The 24,149-nt window shown below is 38.7% G+C and overlaps 1 non-coding gene across 1 annotated transcript; it reads left to right on the forward strand.

The window, feature by feature from the left end:
- Window positions 1-13,171: 13,171 nt before the first annotated feature.
- LOC112767635 (small nucleolar RNA R71) lies at window positions 13,172-13,279 on the forward strand. Its single transcript, XR_003185076.1, has one exon. It is a non-coding gene; the product is annotated as a small nucleolar RNA R71 (small nucleolar RNA).
- Window positions 13,280-24,149: the final 10,870 nt, after the last annotated feature.

Here is a 24,149-nt window from a genome sequence, read left to right on the forward strand (position 1 = left end):
ACCCACCAATCTTAACACAACATCAACCACAAGATTAAAAATACAAAATTATTATCAACATATATTATAACACATCACAATGATGAATATCCTTTACTCCAACCCATCACAAATATTTTACATTAACTTATTACCTTAAATTCTCATAATCCTCATTATCCATCAATAGAACTAATCACCATCAATACTCATCAATACCAATAATTTGCCGACATCATTTAGAACATTGAAATGAGACCCATTACCTGGTTGATGTCTAACAGCAGTTACAGGCCCAGTGTTCTACCCAGGGCGGCGCAGCAGTTGACTGGACATCTAGGGATAAAGCACTGTTTCGGTGCGGGCAAGTAGTCTCTCCACGTAAAAAAATATACAACCAACAATTACATCAATTCACATATAATTATTCATACGCCAACATCATTCAATCCTATCTTAGGGTTAACTAGTCTAAGTGTCCAGAAACATTGCATATTACACAAAGGAAACCGAAACCATATCTTGGCCGATTATCCTCCAAGACAACTCCAAAAAGTACCAAAGCTCAATCACCAAAATCAAAATCTAAAAACCACAACATACACACTACAAGGGCTGATATGGAACTTTACCTTGTCCAAAGAGGATTGGGGCAATTTCCAAAACCACAAAATCTACTCAAAAACTATATCCAAAAATGCATAGAAACTAGGGCAGAGAACTAGAGTATGAGCTTCGATTTCTTACCAAATTTTCTTAGATAGAAATAAAGAGCTCGGCAAGAGCTTCGCGTGATTGCAAATGGCTCATCAATCGGAGTTCCGTAGCTCAAGTTATGGCTCCCGGAAGATGATGATGAATAGTAACATCACCTCTTCTCCTCTCTTCTCTCAAATCACGCCTCTCTCACTTTGGAGGGTAAAAATGAGCTGAGTTGCTCATTTAACTCACTTATATATGTTGGGCCTTGGGCCCGATTTTGGCCCGGTCTAACTCGTTAGCTTTTTTGGTCCGTTTGGCCCACTTTGGGCCAAAACCTTTAAGATTAGTGCCCGGTTTTCAATTCTAAATTATTTTTGTCCTTTCAACCCAACAAATCAATTTTCAAAATCTTATTTTTCCAAAATGCACGGTACTGGACAGACTAAAGCCGGTACTGCCAGCTTAAGCACCAGTACGTATTTTTACAAAAACTTGTCGCAAAAGATACATTTTCCATCTTAGAAAAATTCATTGAAATTAAATTTCACCTTTATGTATTCAAATTAAAACTTCTTAATTTTGAATCTATCTCGGTCACTTAAAATTATTATTTTTATTGAAACGGTTTTATGGAAAAACTCCGGTTCTTACATTTTCCCCTCCTAATAAAATTTTTGCTCTCGAAAATTCAAATTACTAGGTATACCCTCCTTGAAGCGCTCTACCGGGTGGATATTCCCTTTCTCCTTCCGCTGCGTCACTCTGATTATCATCATTAAGAATCTGAACTATGTGGCTATATGCCTCAAAAGCCTCTTTCTCTTGGTCCCTCCAACAAATTTTAAAATCCTAATAATCTATCACAACAACTTTATGTGCTTACCTCGCATTAGCGGATCCGACTCAGTCGCCTCTTTTGCATCCTTGGTGAACACACGGCCTGGTCATTGATTCTGATCCATGTCCTGGTTTCCCTTACGATGGCAGTTCTTGGCTAGGTGCCCAGGTAGTCCACAAGCATAACACAGGTGACCCCCCTTCATATGGTGAAACTGGGCATTGTTGTCCCTTCTGAAGTTCCCTTGACCTTGCATGTAAACCCCGTTAAATAGGTGAATAACTTAGTTTTTAATAAAGAAAATTAGAAATGCAAATATTATATTAAATTAGGATAGAGCTCATCGAAACGATAATTTTGACACTAATTTCGAAGAAAACGGTTCAAGATTGGACTAAACGGATCGAACCGGTTGGATTGGGCACAAACCGGGCCCGTGGGCCCAACCGGCCTAGCTCATTTAAGTGAGCACGGTTCCCTTTCTTCCTCATTTAAGCAAACACTGAATGTCACCAAACAGGGAGAAGAAGGAAGAAACCCCCTCCCAACGTTTACAATAAACTTCAACTTGTCGTAACTCCTCCGTCCGAGCTCCGATTGCCGCACCGTTTGCGGTCACGCGACCATTGCATTGAGCTCTACGTTTCTACTAGAACAATTTCATAGTTAACCTGCTATTTCACCTCAGCCTCTTTTTCCCCAATTTTTGGAAAATTAAGTGGAGATATTAAATTTCTTTACTCTTTGATATTTTAGGATCCAATTAGCTTGAGGAAAATGTTCACTCTTGCTTATGTGAAGCTTAGGTAAGGTGAGGATATAATAATTCTATCTAAATATTCGGAATTGATGTTTTGGGAATTAAATTGGGTATATATGTGTTATGAATGTCTATTAGGTTGTGAATAAATAATTGGAGCTGGAAATTGTGAATACCGAAACTTGGAGGAAGCTGGTTAGTTGAGGTTTTAGGGGATGTGATTAGTTTTAAAAAATTTCCTTGGTCATTACAAGGAAAATCGGCTAAGTTATGGTTTAGGTTTCTTGCATTTAATATATAATGTTTTGTGAAAACTTAGGCTAGATGACTGTAGGATAGGTTGGAATGCATGTGTATATATATATGTTGTTAGTGGCTTGTGAGAAAACATGTTTGGCTTGGTCTTGGTTGATTAATTGATGGTTTGGAGAAATATTGATTTGAGGTATATTTGTTGTGGTGGTTGTTGTGATGATAAGGAAGGCCATGTTGTATTATAAGCCTAGGTTTTGTAAACTATGGTTCTTGGTTGGTTTTGGTTGATGGATTTGAATATTGTAAGTGTATTATTGTCAATTTAAGGTAGGTTTATTGTGTTGATTGTTAAAAGAATGAGAAAGGGGTATATTGTATTGAAGAACGCAGGTTTAGAGGTGAAAGGAATGGAATTATTGAATGAAAATGAGGTTTGGAATTGTTTGCAAAACTTTGGTTTTGGACTTAAATTCGGTGGGCCATAACTTGGCTTCCGAAACCCCAAATTGATTTCAACTTATTTTAAATAAAAATTGGGTTCGTGAAGCTTATGCCGTTCGAAGAACGGAAGAAAAACAATTTAAAATGACTGAGTTATGCCTACCGGAAATTTTGGTGTGGATTTTGTAATGTTGCAGGTGAGATTTAAATGATTGTGCAGCTCTCTGGTTGATCCTTTTTTTTAAAGAATGTATGTCCACGCGTACGTGTGGCATGGATTTCTGGCAATGCGTACGCGTCTGGTCCCATGCGTAAGCGTAAGGAGCTACAAGTACGTCCATGTGTATGCGTGATTCATGCGTACGCGTGATATGAAGTTTTCACCTATGCGTATGCATGACAAGGGACGCGCGCGTGAGCTGCACCTCTACACTCCCACGCGTACGCGTGGACCATATTTCAACAAACATGGTTTTGGAATCTTAAACCATATTTCAAACTTCTAAACCTCTATCTTCATTCCTTTAATCATATATGGTAGTATTAAACTTGATAATCAGATGAAGCTAGAAAATGGGGATAACTTGGAGGTGAAGTAAGGCCAAAAAGTGATGAATTGATTATGGTATGTTACGGATGATCATGTATGATACTTGGCTTGATAATCAAATGAATGATCATGTATGATACTTGGCTTGAATGATTAAATGATCTGGGATACTAGATTCCCTGGGTAAAGTACCGTGGCTTGCCACCAGGTGTACCAGGTTGAAACTCGATACTCTGTTAACCATACGATGTAAGGGTGACCGGGCACTTATAAATTCCTAGGAATGTTAATCCCCATTGAGTAATATTAGTTATTTGAGAAAAAAACTATGCATAGACTCTTGGGGATGCACGTCGAGGGACAGTCTAAGGTTTTCGAACTTGTCGGGTTGGCTGGATAACCGACAGATGAGCCTCATCAGCCATATGACAGGCATGCATCATATGCATACTACTTGAATTACTTGTTACCTGCAGTATTTGTAACCTTCTTGTTCTTGCCTTTATCTGTTTATTTGTCTGTGAAATACTGACAGAAATGGAGATTTGGAGGAATGACAGTATGGGATTTAGATTTAAGATTAAGTTAAGTTAGGCATAGATACTCTTAGAAAACCACCTTTTATGGCTTCTGTTTAATACTTTAATCTCTATAAATCTGAGTGTCAGTGTTCTAGGATTGCCTCTGGCATTCCCAGGACCTTATATATTATCTGTGTGTGTGTGTGTGTGCGTGTGTGTCTGTGTGTGTGTCTGTGTATTCTCCGGCCAGTCTTGACTTCGCAGGCTGAGTTAGGAGCTTGTTACTTTGTATCTTTGACCCTCTGTTCTTGTTTTTTGTTACTTTATACTTAACAGCTATAGCTTTCTTAGTATGCAAGATAACTCGTTTCTTGGTCGTTGCGCTTTTATTTCGTGATTTTTATTTCCTCTATTCTTCAAGGCTCCTAGTATATTATAATCTTTCTGCTATTATATGTACACATTTTATTCGATAGGTCGTAATACCACACCACCTCTATTTTACGGCTTAAGGGTAAAACTCAGTGTGGTAGGGTGTTACATTGCAGATGCTGAGGAGTATGTCCATCTTTCTTAAAGTTCTGTCCCCTTGGTCCAAGGTGATAATCACGTTCCTTACTAGTGTTTCCTCCAGGAGTGTCCCTTGACGAGGCTACTGTCTTTGCATATTCCTCAACAACTCTTGCCTTGTTCACCACATTGGAGAAAATTCGAATCTCCAAAGGAGCCGCAGCAGTCATGATATCATCCTTCAAGCCCCTTTGATACTTGATGCACTTCCAGCTTTCGTAGGTCTCTGGGGTACCCTGACACACGCTAGAGAACCTACAGAGCTCCTCAAATTGGCTAGTATAGTCCGCCACAGACAAGGAACCCTACTTCAGCTGCATAAGTTCCATCTCCTTCGCTTCCCTTGCAGATTTAGGAAAGTACTTCTTATAGAAGGCCGTCTGAAATACATCCCAAGGGATATCGGTATTCTGAAGCTGTAGTAAACAGCATTCTCCTTGCCACTAGTGTTGAGCCTTTCCCAAAAGCTGATATGCAGCAAACTCCACATACTGGTTATGCCTGTAACGCACGCTCCATGGCTTGAAACCAATTATCCGCTTCTGCAGGATTGGTCGAACCTTTGAAGCTTGGCGGATGAAACTTGAGAGAAGTAGCCAAGGTCATCGTAGCACCACCCATGTTATCACCATTTCCTTCAGCATTATCATTCCCGTCTCCATCGCCATTCCCGTTTCCAGCCGGTTGACCCAACCTTTGCAGAGTCGCAGCAGCATTTGCTTCCATGGTATTCGCAAGGTTAGCCATTGCTGTCATGAATTCGGCATGGTTATCGGCTGGTTGCGCATATCTACTCTCTACACCAAACAATCGATATCAAGGTGATCAATCTCAATATCAAAAGTCTAGTGCTTTAATTATCCCAAAAAGGCACTCACAAACAACTATGCTATGAAATATCAATGAGATAACCTAAATAGCATCAAAGAAAAAGACACAGAGTAGGCATTGAAGCACAATTGATCCATCCTTCAGGCTCACGAGGAAGAACCGCTCTGATACCACTAAATGTAACACCCTAATTACCCTAAGCCTTACCTCGCGTCGTAAAGAAAAGGTTAATCAAAGGTTACGACAAATTCTAAAGCTTATACATATTTATATAGAAGGAAATAATATATTCTAGAAGTCCGATGTAGGATACAGCTCAAAAGCAGGATTTGAAAAGCGCAAAACGTACCCACGAAGCTACAAACTTAACGCATAAGATATAGATATAATATAACAGAATATAAGAGTATAATAGCATGAAGATCTAGTCACGGCTCGCGGAGTTTAAGCTGGATAGCTATATACAGACCATACAGACATCTAAAAGTTAAAACAGCTTATAAAAGTTTTTCTCTCAAAGTAAGTGTTCATACCCTGGACCGAGCTATGAGGTCCGGGTTGGACTTAAGTAAAATGGCTGACCTCTTTAAAGGTTGGTCGATCAACGAACTCTCCACAAAAGCGTTTGGACCATCACCACAAAGGCCCAAAGAGATCCAAAGTAAAAGAACCGCCACCTACTAGAAGGCAGTTGGCCTAAAAAGATGATCTCACTCACGAAAGATAAGATAAGATAAACTTATCTAAAAGGAAGATCGCAAAACACTACTATAAATACACCGGAGCACCCATGTATAAATCATATTCTAATTCTACTAAAAAACCTGCCTAAGGCCCGTACTGACTTAAGCATCGAAGTCTCTTGCAGGTACCGCCCCCCTCTGGTGAACAAAGGCCAGCAACAACTCCTACTCCAATAAGTCGGTCACGACACCTTTGGCCCAACAAAAGGTCTCGTCCGAGATCAGCCACCCAGTTTCAAGTAACCCCCAGAATAGTAAGCCTCTACGTAAAAGTAAATACAAAAGTGAGAGATAATCCAAAATAAGCAAAAAGACTCCAAAACAGATAGAGATCTTCCACTCTGTCACCACCAAAACAACTCACCGAGGTGAGTTGCGACCTGCATCTGAAAAACAACAACAGAATATGGTATGAGAACAAGAGGTTCTCAGTAGGGTAACAGTGCCCAATAAGTAAGATGTAAGGCTCCGGGACGCCGAAGGCAATCATAGAACTTCACATCAAATACGGATATTCAAGCTTAGAATAAATTAAATAAATAAAGAACTTTAAAAATAAACCGGGTTATCTAAACTTAGGGAAATTCTAACTAATGCTAAACACACCGCTGTATCCCATAGCCTTCACCAACCTAACCTCCGTGTGATCCCCTCGCCACCGACTACCTATCCTCTTCCGCACCAGACAATCACAGTTAATGCGAGGAAGTAAATCACAAATATTATTTATATATAACAAGTAATTCAAGAAGCAAGTAGGCATATTATACAAGTAGGCAAACTCAAGTAATCAAAGCAAACAAACATATAAGAGATGCACACGATGAATGCTTGTCCCAGTGGCTAGTGATATCACTTGTTGGTCTATAAATGCCCACCCGACACATCCTTTCAGATGTAGCTTTTTTGCCACACCCATGGATATAGTGCCGGGCACACTCTATTGATCCATGGATATAGTTCCAGGCACACTCTATTCACCCACGGATATAGTGTCGGGCACACTCGCATGCGTAACCCAAGGATATAGTGCCTGGCACACTCTTGCAGCAGAAAATATTATCAATCGTAATTCATTCCCAAGGATATAGTGCCTGACACTCTTTCCACATTCAACAAGATCATCATTCATTTTTGAGTTCTCATCGTACTTAACCCAAGGATATAGTGCCTCGCACACTGTCCATATTCAACAAGTCCATCAACCTCAAATCATCACTAGTCATTACCATTTTTCATCTCAAATCACTTTCAATTATCAATTCTCAACATTCCAAGGATATAGTGGCTGGCACACTTTCCTTCAATATCCATCAAGCTCACAATAACCATCATCAGTTTCTCAATTCATTATCAGTAATCACCAAGTTTACTACTCTTTCTTCTCTCTCAACCAAACTCATTGGTGCACGAAATTGTGATGTCCAGGCTCAAACAATCCCTGGCAACGTGAGCAACTTGGTACGTGCAATCGTGATTACACTTTGATTATGTAAAATTCATGGCTCTTTCTTTCCCTGGCAATGGCGCCAAGAACATGGTGCCAATACCATGGTTCACAACTTCGATACAACTAACCAGCAAGTGCACTGGGTCGTCCAAGTAATACCTTACGTGAGTAAGGGTCGAATCCCACGGAGATTGTTGGTATGAAGCAAGCTATGGTCACCTTGTAAATCTCAGTCAGGCAGATATAAATTGATAATGGTGTTTTCGAATAATAAATAATAGAATAGGGATAGAGGTACTTATGTAAATCATTGGTAGGAATTTCAGATAAGCGAATGGAGATGCTTTTCGTTCCTCTGAACCTCTGCTTTCCTGCTATCTTCATCCAATCAGTCTTACTCCTTTCCATGGCTGGCTTTATGCAAGGGCATCACCGTTGTCAGTGGCTACATCCCCTCCTCTCAGTGAAAGATATGCTCACATGCTCTGTCACAGCACGGCCATTCATCTGTCGGTTCTCGATCATGCTGGAATAGGATTCACCCTCCTTTTGCGTCTGTCACTAACGCCCAGCACTCGCGAGTTTGAAGCTCGTCACAGTCATTCAATCATTGAATCCTACTCGGAATACCACAGACAAGGTTTAGACTTTCCGGATTCTCTTGAATGCCGCCATCATTCTAGCTTACGCCACGAAGATTCTGGTTAGGAGATCTAAGAGATACTCATTCTAGCTTAATTCATGTAGAACAGAAGTGTTTGTCAGGCACGCGTTCATAAGGGAGAAGGATGATGAGCGTCACACATAATCATCACCTTCATCACGTTCTTGGGTGCAAATGGATATCTTAGAAGCGAAATAAGATGAATTGAATAGAAAACAGTAGTACTTTGCATTAATCTTTGAGGAACAGCAGAGCTCCACACCTTAATCTATGGAGTGTAGAAACTCTACCGTTGAAAATACATAAGTGAAGGTCCAGGCATGGCCGAGATGGCCAGCCCCCTAAACGAGATCAATAGTCTCCTAAGATGAACAATGGAATAAAACTGAGACCAAAGATTCCTAATACAATAGTAAGAGGTCCTATTTATAATAAACTAGCTACTAGGGTTTACATGAGTAAGTATTTGATGTATAAATCCACTTCCGAGGCCCACTTGGTGTGTGTTTGGGCTGAGCTTAAGTGTTGCACGTGCAGAGGCCATTTGTGGAGTTGAACGCCAGTTTTTGTGCCAGTTTGGGCGTTCAACTCTGGTTTTGGATCCTTTTCTGGCGCTGGATGCCAGATTTGGGTAGAAAGCTGGCGTTGAATGCCAGTTTACATCGTCAATTCTTGGCCAAAGTATGAACTATTATATATTTCTGGAAAGCCCTGGATGTCTACTTTCCAACGCAATTGGAAGCGCGCCATTTCGAGTTTTGTAGCTCCAGAAAATTCACTTTGAGTGCAGGGAGGTCAGAATCCAACAGCATCAGCAGTCCTTTTTCAACCTCTGAATCTGATTTCTGCTCAAGTCCCTCAATTTCAGCCAGAAAATACCTGAAATCACAGAAAAACACACAAACTCATAGTAAAGTCCAGAAATGTGAATTTAACATAAAAACTAATGAAAACATCCCTAAAAGTGACTAGATCCTACTAAAAACATACTAAAAACAATGTCAAAAAGCGTATAAATTATCCGCTCATCACAACACCAAACTTAAATTGTTGCTTGTCCCCAAGCAACTGAAAATCAAATAGGAAAAAAAGAAGAGAATATACTATAAATTCCAAACTATCAATGAAACATAGCTCCAATCATATGAGCGGGACTTATAGCTTTTTGCCTCTTGAATAGTTTTAGCATCTCACTTTATCCATTGAGGTTCAGAATGATTGGCATCTATAGGAACTTCAGATTTCGAATAGTGTTATTGATTCTCCTAGTTCAGTATGATGATTCTTGAACACAGCTTCTTTATGAGTCTTGGCCGTGGCCCTAAGCACTTTGTTTTCCAGTATTACCACCGGATACATAAATGCCACAGACACATAATTGGGTGAACCTTTTCAGATTGTGACTCAGCTTTGCTAAAGTCCCCAATTAGAGGTGTCCAGGGTTCTTAAGCACACTCTTTTTTTTTGCTTTGGACCTTGACTTTAACCGCTCAGTCTCAAGTTTTCACTTGACACCTACACGCCACAAGCACATGGTTAGGGACAGCTTGGTTTAGCCGCTTAGACCAGGATTTTATTCCTTTAGGCCCTCCTATCCACTGATGCTCAAAGCCTTGGGATCCTTTTTATTTGCCGTTGCCTTTTGGTTTTAAGGGTTATTGGCTTTTTCTGCTTGCTTTTTCTTTTTCTTTCTATTTTTTTTCGCCTATTTTTTTCTTCTTTTTTTTTCTGCAAGCTTTGTTCTTTGCTGCTTTTTCTTGCTTCAAGAATCATTTTTATGATTTTTCAGATTATCAAATAACATGTCTCCTAGTCATTATTCTTTCAAGAGCCAACATATTTAACATTCTTAAACAACAACTTCAAAAGACATATGCACTGTTCAAGCATACATTCAGAAAACAAGAAGCATTGTCACCACATCAATATAATTAGGCTAAGTTCAAGGATAAATTCGAAACTCATGTACTTCTTGTTCTTTTGAATTAAAACATTTTTCATTTAAGAGAGGTGATGGATTCATAGGACATTCATATCTTTAAGACAAAGTTACTAACTACTAATGATCATGTAATGAAGGCACAAACATAGATAAGCACATAACATAGAAAACGAAAAATAGAGAAAGTAAGAACAAGGAATGAGTCCACCTTAGTGATGTCCTTGAGCTCTTCTATGTCTCTTCCTTGCCTTGGCTGCTCTTCCTTCATTGCTTTTAGATCTTCTCTGATTTCATGAAGGATGATGGAGTGCTCTTGATGTTCCACCCTTAGTTGCTTCCAATAATTGTGTGGAAGAAAATGTATCCCCTGAGGTATCTCAGGGATCTCTTGATTTGCAGTCAAATGTTCTACCACTGAGCTATAGACCCTTGATGGAAGCTTTTGTCTTCCCTTTCCTCTTTCTAGAGGTTTCTCTGGCCTTAGGTGCCATCAATGGTTATGGAAAAAAACAAAAAAGCTATGCTTTTACCACACCAAACTTAGAATGTTGCTCGCCCTCGAGCAAAAGAAGAAAGAATAGAAGAAGAAGAAGAGGATATGGAGGAGATGGATGGAGGTGTGTATTCGGCCATATGGGTGGGATTGGGTGGGAGAGAGATGTTGAATTTTGAAGGTAGTGGTGTTTGGATGTGAGTGGTAAAGGGTTAATAAGGAAGAGTGTTTATTGGGAATAGAGGATGATTGAGAAGAGAGAAGAGAGTGAGTGGAGGTAGGTGGGGATCCTGTGGGGTCCACAGATCCTGAGGTGATCCTGTGAGGTCCCAGATCTTGAGGTGTCAAGGCATTTACATCCCTGCACCAATTTAGGCATGCAAAATGCCCTTGCACACAACTCTGGGCGTTCAGCGCCAGGTTGGTGCCCATTTTGGGCGTTCAACGCCCCTTTGCTGCCATTTCTGGCGTTGAACGCCAGAACCATGCTTGTTCTGGGCGTTCAGCGCCAGAACTATGCTCTGTTCTGGCGTTTGAACGCCAGACAGATGCTCCTCCAGGGTGTGATTTTTCTTCTGCTGTTTTTGATTCCGTTTTCAATTTTTATATTTATTTTGTGACTCCTCATGATCATGAACCTAAGAAAACATGAAAAACAATAAAAATAAGAATTAGATAAACATTGGGTTGCCTCCCAACAAGCGCTTCTTTAATGTCAATAGCTTGACAGTGGGCTCTTATGGAGCCTCACAGATGTGCAGAGCTTTGTTGAGACTCTCCAACACCAAACTTAGAGTTTGGATATGGGAGTTCAACACCAAACTTAGAGTTTGGTTGTGGCCTCCCAACATCAAACTTAGAGTTTGACTGTGGGGCTCTGGTTGACTCTGCTTGGAGAGAAGCTTTTTCTGCTTCTTCTCCATGGTTGCAGAGGGAGATCCTTGAGTTTTGAATACAAGGGAGTTCTCATTCCATTGAAGGACTATTTCACCTCTGTCAACATCAATCACAGCTCTTGCTGTGGCCAGGAAAGGTCTTCCTAGGATGATGGATTCATCCTCTTCCTTTCCAGTATCCAGGACTATGAAATCAGCAGGGATGTAAAGGCCCTCAACCTTTACTAATACATCTTCTACTTGTCCATAAGCCTGTTTTCTTGAGTTGTCTGCCATCTCTAGTGAGATTTTAGCAGCTTGCACCCCATAGATTCCCAGTTTCTCTATTACAGAGAGGGGCATGAGGTTTATCCCTGAACCAAGGTCACACAGAGCCTTAAAGATCATGGTGCCTATGGTACAGGGTATTATGAACTTTCCAGGATCCTGTCTCTTCTGAGGCAATGTCAGTTGATCCAGATCACTTAGTTCATTGATGAACAAGGGAGGTTCAACTTCCCAAGTATCAATGCCAAATAATTTGGCATTCAGCTTCATGATTGCACCAAGAAACTTGGCAGTTTGCTCTTCAGTAACATCCTCATTCTCTTCAGAAGAGGAATACTCATCAGAGCTCATGAAGGGCATAAGGAGGTTCAATGGAATCTCTATGGTCTCTAGATGAGCCTCAGAGTCCCTTGGTTCCTCAGAGGGAAGCTCCTTATTGATCACTGGACGTCCCAGGAGGTCTTCCTCCTTGGGATTCACGTCCTCCACTCCCCTTGTAGGTTCGGCCATGGTGCTTATGTTAATGGCCTTGCACTCTCCTTTTGGGTTCTCTTCTGTATTGCTTGGGAGAGTACTGGGAGGGATTTCAGTGATCCTTTTACTCAGCTGGCCCACTTGTGCTTCCAAATTTCTAATGGAAGATCTTGTTTCATTCATGAAACTTACAGTGGCCTTAGACAGATCAGAGACTAAGTTTGCCAGATTAGAAGTATTTTGTTCAGAGTTCTCTGTCTGTTGCTGAGTGGATGATGGAAAAGGTTTGCTGTTGCTAAACTTGTTTCTTCCACCATTATTAAAGCCTTGTTGAGGCTTTTGATCCTTCCATGAGAAATTTGGATGATTTCTCCATGATGAGTTATAGGTGTTTCCATAAGGTTCACCTAAGTAATTCACCTCTGCTATTGCAGGGTTCTCAGGATCATAAGCTTCTTCTTCATAAGAAGCCTCTTGAGTACTGTTGGATGCAGTTTGTATTCCATGCAGACTCTGAGAGATCATATTGACTTGCTGAGTAAATATTTTATTCTGAGCCAATATGGCATTCAGAGTATCAACTTCAAGAACTCCCTTCTTCATAGGCGTCCCATTACTCATAGGATTCCTTTCAGAAGTGTACATGAACTGGTTATTAGCAACCATGTCAATGAGTTCTTGAGCTTCTGCAGGCGTTTTCTTTAGGTGAATGGATCCACCTGCAGAAGTGTCCAGTGACATTTTTGATAGCTCAGATAAACCATCATAGAATATATCCAGGATGGTCCATTCTGAAAGCATGTCAGAAGGACACTTTTTGGTCAACTGTTTGTATCTTTCCCAAGCTTCATAGAGGGATTCACCTTCTTTCTGTCTGAAGGTTTGAACATCAGCTCTAAGCTTGCTCAGATTTTGAGGAGGAAAGTACTTGGCTAAGAAAGCCGTGACCAGCTTATCCCAAGAGTTCAGGCTGTCTTTGGGTTGAGAATACAACCATAATCTAGCTCTGTCTCTTACAGCAAAAGGGAAAAGCATGAGCCTGTAGACTTCAGGATCTACTCCATTAGTCTTAACAGTATCACATATCTGCAAGAATTCAGTTAAGAACTGAAAAGGATCTTCAGATGGAAGTCCATGAAAGTTGCAGTTCTGCTGCATCAGAGAAACTAATTGAGGTTTCAGCTCAAAGTTGTTTGCTCCAATGGCAGGAATGGAGATGCTTCTTCCATGTACATTGGAATTAGGTGCAGTAAAGTCACCAAGCATCTTCCTTACATTATTATTATTTTCGGCTGCCATCTCCTCTTCCTGTTCGAAAATTTCTGAAAGGTTATCTCTGGATTGTTGTATTTTAGCTTCTCTTAATTTTCTCTTCAGAGTCCTTTCAGGTTCTGGATCTGCTTCCACAAGAATGTTCTTATCCTTGCTCCTGCTCATATGACAAAGAAGAAGGCACAGAAAAATAATAATAATAATAGAGATCCTTTATACCACAGTATAGGGATCCCTGTGTGAGTAGAAGAAGAGGGGGAGACAAAGAATGTAATATAATGGAAGAAACACAACTGTGAGGATGGCAGAGATGTGAGATGAGATGTTAGGATATGAATGAATAAATAGAATAAGATGGGGGAGGGATAATTTTCGAAAAATATTTTTGAAAAAGAGTTAGTGATTTTTGAAAATAGTTTTTGAAAAATGTTAGTAATTTTCGAAAATTTTTGAAATCAAAAAATAAAAAATAAAAATAATTAGTTAATTAAAAAGAAATTTTGAAAAAGAGGGAAGATATTTTTGAAAATTAGAGAGAGAGAGTCAGTTAGGTAGTTTTGAAAAAGTTAAGAAACAAACAAAAAGTTAGTTAGTTAGTTGAAACAAATTTTGAAAAGATAAGAAGTTAGGAAGTTAGAAAAGATATTTTGAAAAGATATTTTTGAAAAAGATAAGATAAGAAGATATTTTTGAAAAGATATGATTGAAATTAGTTTTGAAAAAGATTTGATTTTTAAAATCACAATTAATGACTTGATTCACAAGAAATCACAAGATATGATTCTAGAACTTAAAGTTTGAATCTTTCTTAACAAGTAAGTAACAAACTTGAAATTTTTGAATCAAAACATTAATTGCTATTGTTATTTTCGAAAATTTGGTATAAAAATAAGAAAAAGATTTTTGAAAAATATTTTTGGAATTTTCAAAAATAACTAAGAAATTTGAAAAAGATTTGATTTGTGAAAAAAGATTTTGAAAAAGATAAGATTTTCAAATTGAAAATTTGATTTGACTCATAAGAAACAACTTGATTTTAAAATTTTTGAAAAAGTCAACTCAAATTTTCGAATTTTATGAGAGAAAAGGGGAAAGATATTTTTTTGATTTTTGAATTTTTATGATGCAAGAGAAAAACACTAAAAAGATGCAATGCATGAAATTTTTTTTAGATCAAAACATGTGATGCATGCAAGAATGCTATGAATGTCAAGATGAACACCAAGTACACTATGAATGTCAAGATGAACATCATAGACACAATTTTGAAAAACTTTTATTGCAAAGAAAACATGCAAGACACCAAACTTAGAATTCTTTAATGCTTAGACACTAAGAATTCAAGAATGCATATGAAAAACAAGAAAAGACACAAAACATGAAAACATCAAGATCAAACAAGAAGACTTACCAAGAACAACTTGAAGATCATGAAGAACACTATGAATTCATGAAATTTTCGAAAAATGCAAGATGCACATGAAATTGACACCAAACTTATGATATGACTCAAGACTCAAACAAGAAACACAAAATATTTTTTTGATTTTTATGATTTTCTAATTTTTTGGATTTTTATTTTATATTTTTCGAAAATTATTTAGAAGGAAAGAAAAATAAGGATTCCAAAATTTTTAATATGAATTCCAGGAATCTTGCCATGTTAGTCTAAAGCTTCAGTCCAGGAATTAGACATGGCTCACTAGCCAGCCAAGCTTTCAATGAAAGCTCCAGTCCAAAACACTAGACATGGCCAATGGCCAGCCAAGCTTCAGCATGTAATTCTGACATGACACGCCTGACATACTCATTCCCAAAGGAATAGGACATGGCTTTACAGCCAGCCAGACTTCAACGTGCTTCATGAAACACTAGAATTCATTCTTAAAAATTTCTGAATAAAAGTTTTGAAAACATTTTTATATTATTTTCGAAAACAGATGAGAATATTTTCGAAATATTTTTTTTTGAAAAATTTTTGAAAAGAAAACAAAAAGAAAATTACCTAATCTGAGCAACAAGATGAACCGTCAGTTGTCCAAACTCGAACAATCCCCGGCAACGGCGCCAAAAACTTGGTGCTGTTACCGGATCAAAGGGGAATCTGGCACTGATGTTACCGGACCAAAAGCTTGCCGAGAACTCAAACAATCCCCGGCAACGGCGCCAAAAACTTGGTGCACGAAATTGTGATGTCCAGGCTCAAACAATCCCTGGCAACGTGAGCAACTTGGTACGCGCAATCGTGATTACACTTTGATTATGTAAAATTCATGGCTCTTTCTTTCCCTGGCAATGGCGCCAAGAACATGGTGCCAATACCATGGTTCACAACTTCGATACAACTAACCAGCAAGTGCACTGGGTCGTCCAAGTAATACCTTACGTGAGTAAGGGTCGAATCCCACGGAGATTGTTGGTATGAAGCAAGCTATGGTCACCTTGTAAATCTCAGTCAGGCAGATATAAATTGATAATGGTGTTTTCGAATAATAAATAATAGAATAGGGATAGAGGTACTTATGTAAATCATTGGTAGGAATTTCAGATAAGCGAATGGAGATGCTTTTCGTTCCTCTGAACCTCTGCTTTCCTGCTATCTTCATCCAATCAGTCTTACTCCTTTCCATGGCTGGCTTTATGCAAGGGCATCACCGTTGTCAGTGGCTACATCCCCTCCTCTCAGTGAAAGATATGCTCACATGCTCTGTCACAGCACGGCCATTCATCTGTCGGTTCTCGATCATGCTGGAATAGGATTCACCCTCCTTTTGCGTCTGTCACTAACGCCCAGCACTCGCGAGTTTGAAGCTCGTCACAGTCATTCAATCATTGAATCCTACTCGGAATACCACAGACAAGGTTTAGACTTTCCGGATTCTCTTGAATGCCACCATCATTCTAGCTTACGCCACGAAGATTCTGGTTAGGAGATCTAAGAGATACTCATTCTAGCTTAATTCATGTAGAACAGAAGTGTTTGTCAGGCACGCGTTCATAAGGGAGAAGGATGATGAGCGTCACACATAATCATCACCTTCATCACGTTCTTGGGTGCGAATGGATATCTTAGAAGCGAAATAAGATGAATTGAATAGAAAACAGTAGTACTTTGCATTAATCTTTGAGGAACAGCAGAGCTCCACACCTTAATCTATGGAGTGTAGAAACTCTACCGTTGAAAATACATAAGTGAAGGTCTAGGCATGGCCGAGATGGCCAGCCCCCTAAACGAGATCAATAGTCTCCTAAGATGAACAATGGAATAAAACTGAGACCAAAGATTCCTAATACAATAGTAAGAGGTCCTATTTATGATAAACTAGCTACTAGGGTTTACATGAGTAAGTATTTGATGTATAAATCCACTTCCGGGGCCCACTTGGTGTGTGTTTGGGCTGAGCTTAAGTGTTGCACGTGCAGAGGCCATTTGTGGAGTTGAACGCCAGTTTTTGTGCCAGTTTGGGCGTTCAACTCTGGTTTTGGATCCTTTTCTGGCGCTGGATGCCAGATTTGGGTAGAAAGCTGGCGTTGAACGCCAGTTTACGTCGTCAATTCTTGGCCAAAGTATGGACTATTATATATTTCTGGAAAGCCCTGGATGTCTACTTTCCAACGCAATTGGAAGCGCGCCATTTCGAGTTCTGTAGCTCCAGAAAATCCACTTTGAGTGCAGGGAGGTCAGAATCCAACAGCATCAGCAGTCCTTTTTCAACCTCTGAATCTGATTTCTGCTCAAGTCCCTCAATTTCAGTCAGAAAATACCTAAAATCACAGAAAAACACACAAACTCATTGTAATGTCCAGAAATGTGAATTTAACATAAAAACTAATGAAAACATCCCTAAAAGTGACTAGATCCTACTAAAAACATACTAAAAACAATGTCAAAAAGCGTATAAATTATCCGCTCATCACTCATCTTCAGTACACCAGAAACCTAAACCTCTGTTTGCTAACTTTTCAAAGTAAAACCCAAATTAAATCTCCTAGGACCTTTTCCATGTTTTGATACTGGAAAGTAAGCCAAAGAGTCTTAAATAGGTATCACAGAAGTTTACAAGCTTGTTGGGAAAGTGAAACAGTTAAAAACAACATTTTAGTTGAAAAACAGGACATGTGCGTACGCACAAGGGTGTGCGTGCGCACACCCACGGCAGTTTTCAAATGTGTGCGTACGCATAGAGGTGTGCGTACGCACAGGTAGTAAAAATTCCAACTCTGTTCATCCGCACAAGGCGTGCAAATACCCTCAACAGAGTGCACCTTCCAACGTGTGCATGCGCACAGGTTGTAAAACTTCCTTGGTTGTGTGCACGCACAGGTCATGTTAGCGCTCCCAACAGCAAGCCTTCTCCTGTGTGTGCATGCACACAAGGCTGTGCATGCACACAGGTTCAAAAACTCATAGGGGTGTTGATAAACCATTATTTTATGATTTATATTGTGTTTAATTGTGTGGTTTTATCAAGTCTTCACCCACTAATTCATATTATTTGCATGTATTTACAATTCCTTCCCAAATTGGTTCCATGGTTGAAAACTTGCTTCTTAGAGATCTTAAATTATGTATTTTAATTCTCCTCTATACCATTCGATTCCGTGATCCGTGTGTTAAATGTCTCAGGTTTCATAGGACAGAAATGGCTTAGAGAATGGAGAAGAAGCTTGCAAAAATGGAAGGAACACAAGAAATTAAGGAGATGACCAGCAAGACGCGACGCGGACGCATGGCTCACGCGATCGCACGAAATGGAGAAATCGTAGTGACGCGGTCGCGTGCCTAAAGCAAACGCGTGAATTGGAAGCTACACGAGTGACGCGAATGCATGGACGACGCATACGCGTGGCAGGGAAAACGCTGAATGACGCACACGTGTGGATGACGCGTACGCGTGACATGCGCGATCTGCAAAATTAACAGAATTCACTGGGGGCAGTTTTGGGTCGCGTTTTGACCCAGTTTTCGGCCCAGAAACACAGATTAGAGCAAGGGAACATGCAGAGACTCAAGGAGGAAGACACATTAGGATAGTTTTTCAGTTTTAGATTTGATTTTACTCTTCCTCTAGGTTTTCTCTCTACACATTCATAGTTCTTAGAGTTTTGTTTTATTGCTTTTCGGATTAGGATATTGAGAAGAGTTATTACCTCCACCAAGACTTCATCATTCTAGTTTGTTTCCTTACTTTTCATTTACTCTTTCATATTCCTAATTTGTTCAGAGTTACAATTCGATTATTTTTATAATTTATTAATACAAGAACCATTTTTATTTTTAATTGATCCTTCATCTATTATTGATTATCATGTCTTTCTTTATTTCCCTTTTTAATTTTGTGAAGTTTATATTCATGATAATGGAGTAGTGCCATAACTTGATTGGGAGTGATTAAAAGGAGAACCTTGAGTTGGATTACTCAAGAGTTAAATTGTAATTGGGTTTATTATTGGTTGGCTCTCTAGTCACTAATGCTAATCCTTCTCAAGGGAGAAGATCAGAACTTGTGAATAGAAGTAGAATTCCAACTTACTTGAATTTCTTTTACTTTACTTGGTAAAAGATAACTAAGTAGAAGCAACCTTCAATTATCAATTGATCTTGAGAGAAATCCAACAAGGATAGAACTTCCAATTAATCTACTCCTGGTCAAGACCTTTATTTGAATTATATAAATTTTCTTATTCAATTTTTCTGTTTTTCAAACTCAAAATTTCCTGGAAAACCTCTGACCAATAAACTGCATTCTTTCATGCAACTCGTTGGGAGACGACCTGGGATTCATACTCCCAGTATTTTCATTCTAATTTTGTGACAACCCTTTTTAAATTGATAAGCGGATTTTTGGTTGGTTAAGAACTGTACTTGCAACGTATTTCTTATATTAATTTCTTAATCTGCCAATTTCTGCAATGTCAGGTGTGCGTGTGCACAAGGCTATGCATGCGCACTTACCAGAATTCACAAAATTCTGCAACTTTGCAGAATTTCAGATTTTGACACCAAACCTTGAATGATCATAACTTCCTCTTCAAAAATCCAAATTTTACAAACTTTATATCAATTTGAAGATTTTTCAATGAACTTTAATTATAAACAAATTTGAACGAATTTGAAAAATTGAGACACAGGTTATGACCCATCAAAGTTCACTAAAAACCAGTTTTTACCAAAATTCCACAAGGCTCTCAGTTTACCATTTTCACTACCAAAACCAAATCAAAACCAAATTAACTCCATCCCACATCAGATTCTATCATTTATGCCATAATCCACTACTCATATTATCAATTCTCAAACCGAATTATCCATGATTCCACACTAAAACCCCTTCTCATCCAACAAACTTGACAATAATCATTTTACCATTTTCAATTCATCAACATCAACCTCATTCATTCCCAATATCAATAATCAATATTGTTTAACAACATCAACAATATTTCTCATCCAAATTCATCACATATCATACATCAACAACATTATTCAACAGCTTTAACAACATCAATTCATCATACATCATCAACCAACCAAATTCAACAACCACTACAAATCCTTATTAATTCCAACAATCGTCACCAAACAATATCTAACATTAACCAACATCATAATACATCATTAACACCAATAATCCTCAACAAGCACCATCATCATACATATATCACAAAGAACCACATATCCAATTCAATCCTATTCTATGGGCCAGTAGCCTAAGTGTCCAGAAACATTACATATTACATCACTTTAAGTCCAAACAAGCTTCCAAAAAGCCAAGCCAACTCCAACAAGCATCAAAGCTCAAACTAACATCACATATATTACCAAAATCAAAACCTAGAAACCAGAACATACAACACTACAAGGGTTTATGAGCAACTTTACCTTGTCAAAAGAGGATTAGGGAAATTTCCAACAATTACCCGCTACTAGAGACCACCTAAACAACCAAAACCACAAAATCTACTCAAAAACCATAACCAAAAAGCACAGAAACTAGGGCAGGAAACTGGAGTGGGAGCTTCGAGTTCTTACCAAATTTTCTTAGATAGAAATAAAGAGCTCGACAAGAGCTTTGTGTAGCCGCAAACGGCTCGTCAATCAGAGCTCCGTAGCTCAAGATACGGTCAAAAGAAGGAGGAGATGAATAGTACTCTCCTTCCTCCTCTCTTCTCTCAAAACCAGCGGCCCTCTCTTGTGGGTATGCTGAAAATGAGCTTAAAGCTCATTAAAAGGTGCTTTTATATGTTGGACTTGGACCCAACTTGGCCCAAGTCCAACCGCGTAGGAATTTCGGTTTGTTTGGCCCACTTTGGGCAGAAACCTTTAAGATTAGCGCCCGGTTTTCAATTCTAAATTATTTTTGTCCTTTCGAAACAACAAATCAATTTTCAAAATCTCATTTTCCCAAAATATGCGGTACTGGACAGACTAAAGCCAGTACTGCCAGCTTAAGCACTAGTACGCATTTTTACAAAAACTTTGCGCAAAAGATACATTTTCCAACTCAGAAAAATTCATTGAAATCAAATTTTACCTTTTTATTTTCAAATTAAAACTTCTAAATTTTGAATCTAATCTGGGCACTAAAATTACTATTTTTATTAAAATGGTTTTACATGAAAAACTCCGGTTCTTACAGTAACAGTGCCCAAAAAGTAAGATGTAAGGCTCCGGGACGCTGAAGACAATCCTAGAACTTCACATCAAATACGATATTCAAGCTTAGAATAAATTAAATAAATAAAGAACTTAAAACGTAAACCAGGTTATCTAGACTTAGGGAAATTCTAACTAATGCTAATTACACCGCTGTATCCCACAACCTTCACCAACCTAACCTCTGTGCGATTCCATCGCCACCGCCTACCTACCTCCTCAGCACCAGACAAACACAATTAATACAAGCAAGAAAATCACAAGTAATATACATATACAGCAAGTAAAACAACTAGCAAATATGCATATTATTCATTTAGGCAAGATATTCAATTAGGCAAAGCAAACAAAACACATAGAAGATGAACATGATCAATGCCTGTCCTATTGGCTCGTGATATCACTTGTCGGTCTATGAATGCCAACCCGACACATCCTTTCGGATGTTTTCTTTCTGCCACATCCGAAGATATTGTTCTTGGCACGTTATCGTTCTAAGGATATAGTGCCTGGCACACTCTTGTAGCAGGGAAGGAAAACAACAACATGTATTTCATCATAAATCATCCCAAAGATATAATTCCTGGCACACTATCATTCCAAGGATATAGTGCCTAGCACACTTTCCACATCCAACAAGTTCATCCACCTCAAATCATCACCAGTCATCACTATTTCTCATCTCAATCCACTTTCAATTATCAAGTCTCAACATTCCAAGGATATAGTGTCTGGCACACTCTCTTTCAAACACTATCATTCCAAGGATATAGTGCCTGGCACACTCTCCACATCCAATTACTTATGTAGCAGAAAAATCTGCAATGCTGGAGATATAGGCTTCGCACACTCCCATAAAATCCAATACTTTCCTCATTATTCCTTTCCAAGTTTTCAACTCATCACAACCATCATCAATTCATAATTTTCCATTCCGAACTCATTGGTCCATCAATTTCTCAATTCATTTTCGGTAACCACCAAGTTCAATACTCTTCTTTCTCTCTCAACCAAACTCATCCTCAATACACCAAAAACCTAAACCTTTGTTCTCTAACTTTTTAAAGTAAAACCCAAACTAAATCTCCTAGGAACTTTTCCAGGTTTTGATACCTAAAAATAATCCAATGAGTCTTAAATAGGTGTCAAAGAAGTTTACAAGCTTGTTGGGAAGGTGAAACAGTTAAAAACAATATTTTAGTTGAAAACAGGGCATGTGCGTACACACAGGGGTATCCGCGCGCACGCCCAAGAAAGTTTTCAAATGTGTGCGTACGCATAGAGGTGTGCGTACGCACAGGTAGCAAAATTTTCAACTCTGTTCATCCGCACAATGCGTGCGAACGCCCTCAACAGAGTTCACCATCCAACGTGTGCGTGCGCACATGTTGCAAAATTTCGTTGGTTATTTGCGTGCACAGAGTGTGCTAGCGCTCCCATCAGTAGCCGTTACCACGTGTGTGCGTACGCACAAGGTTGTGCGTGCGCACAAGTTCAAAAATCCACGGGGTGTGCGTGCGCACACAAACCAGAAATCACAAATTTTGCAAAATGCATAGAATTTAGATTTCGACACCAAACTTTGAATGATCATATCTATCCCTACATAATTTAGATTACCACAAAATTTAAACTATTTTAAAGCTTGTTAAATTATCTTTCGTTTGATATAAAATACATCAAATTCCAATAACCATAGCTCAAGATATGATCCGCAAAGTTAGCCCAAAACTCATTTTTACCAAAAGTTCACAAGTTTTTAACTTTCTAAATTCTCAACCAAAATCATATCAAACCATACCAAACTCCAATTTACCTCATAACGCACCCTTTGTGTCACAATTCACCCTTCATACCAAATTTTCCTTCACATTTCAATATTCTCATTCTTAAATAAGAAATGTGTACACTATAATCATTCCTCCACCAACACATTCATCAATAATCATTCTATCACTATCAATCTTCATCATCAACCTTATTCATACTCTATATCAATAATCAGCAATATTACTCATCCAAATTCATCATACATCATACAATCAACAACATTATTTATCAACACTAACAAAATCAATAATTCCTTATACATAAATACTTTACTTACCACCCATTATTATCATAAAAGTCACCCAACACCAACCTTACATGTAACAACCACGATTTTCGAGTACGCGAGATCTTTTCTGAAAGTACGAATTTCTCCGGAAGATCAGTAAGGGGAAAACCTTTGATATATCATCAAGTATCTCAATCCTCATTGTCATTATGTCATTTTTAAGTTAGAACCTTTTCCGAGACAAGCTCGATAATGCGGTCGCGAAGAACCTAGTTTTTGAACCGTATCAGTTAGGAGTTTTGATTCGGTTTTTTGTAAATAGTCTCAGTTTGACAAACCGGACTCGATTTATGAGAGAAGAGAGATAATAGGATGATATTATCATTACATTAGTATTAGAAGCTTCTTGAATAATATTACAAGGTTACCTGGTCAGTTTTAGTTAAAAATAGAAAACCGGTTTAACCGGGTTCACAGTTTACTGGTGCAGCTTAGCACCAGCACTCTCTGATGACTTTAGCAATGCTAAGGCCTCATTATACATGTCTTATTCTCATAATAAATATTTTACTAGTGTCATTTATGCTAGTAGCTCAGAAAATAATTTTTAGAGATGTTTTCACAAATGTTCCGATACATCTAGTTTTAGTAGTTATACATCTGAGATATTTTAATATTATTTTAATCCACCTCCAAGCCAACCAATCACAACTCACCCTACACCCCCAAGGCTAGCTCATTTTCACTTTGTGGCTGAAAATAGGAAGAGAGAAAAAGAGAGAAAA

This window comes from Arachis hypogaea, chromosome 17, assembly GCF_003086295.3.
Source record: "Arachis hypogaea cultivar Tifrunner chromosome 17, arahy.Tifrunner.gnm2.J5K5, whole genome shotgun sequence".
Lineage (NCBI taxonomy): Eukaryota > Viridiplantae > Streptophyta > Magnoliopsida > Fabales > Fabaceae > Arachis > Arachis hypogaea.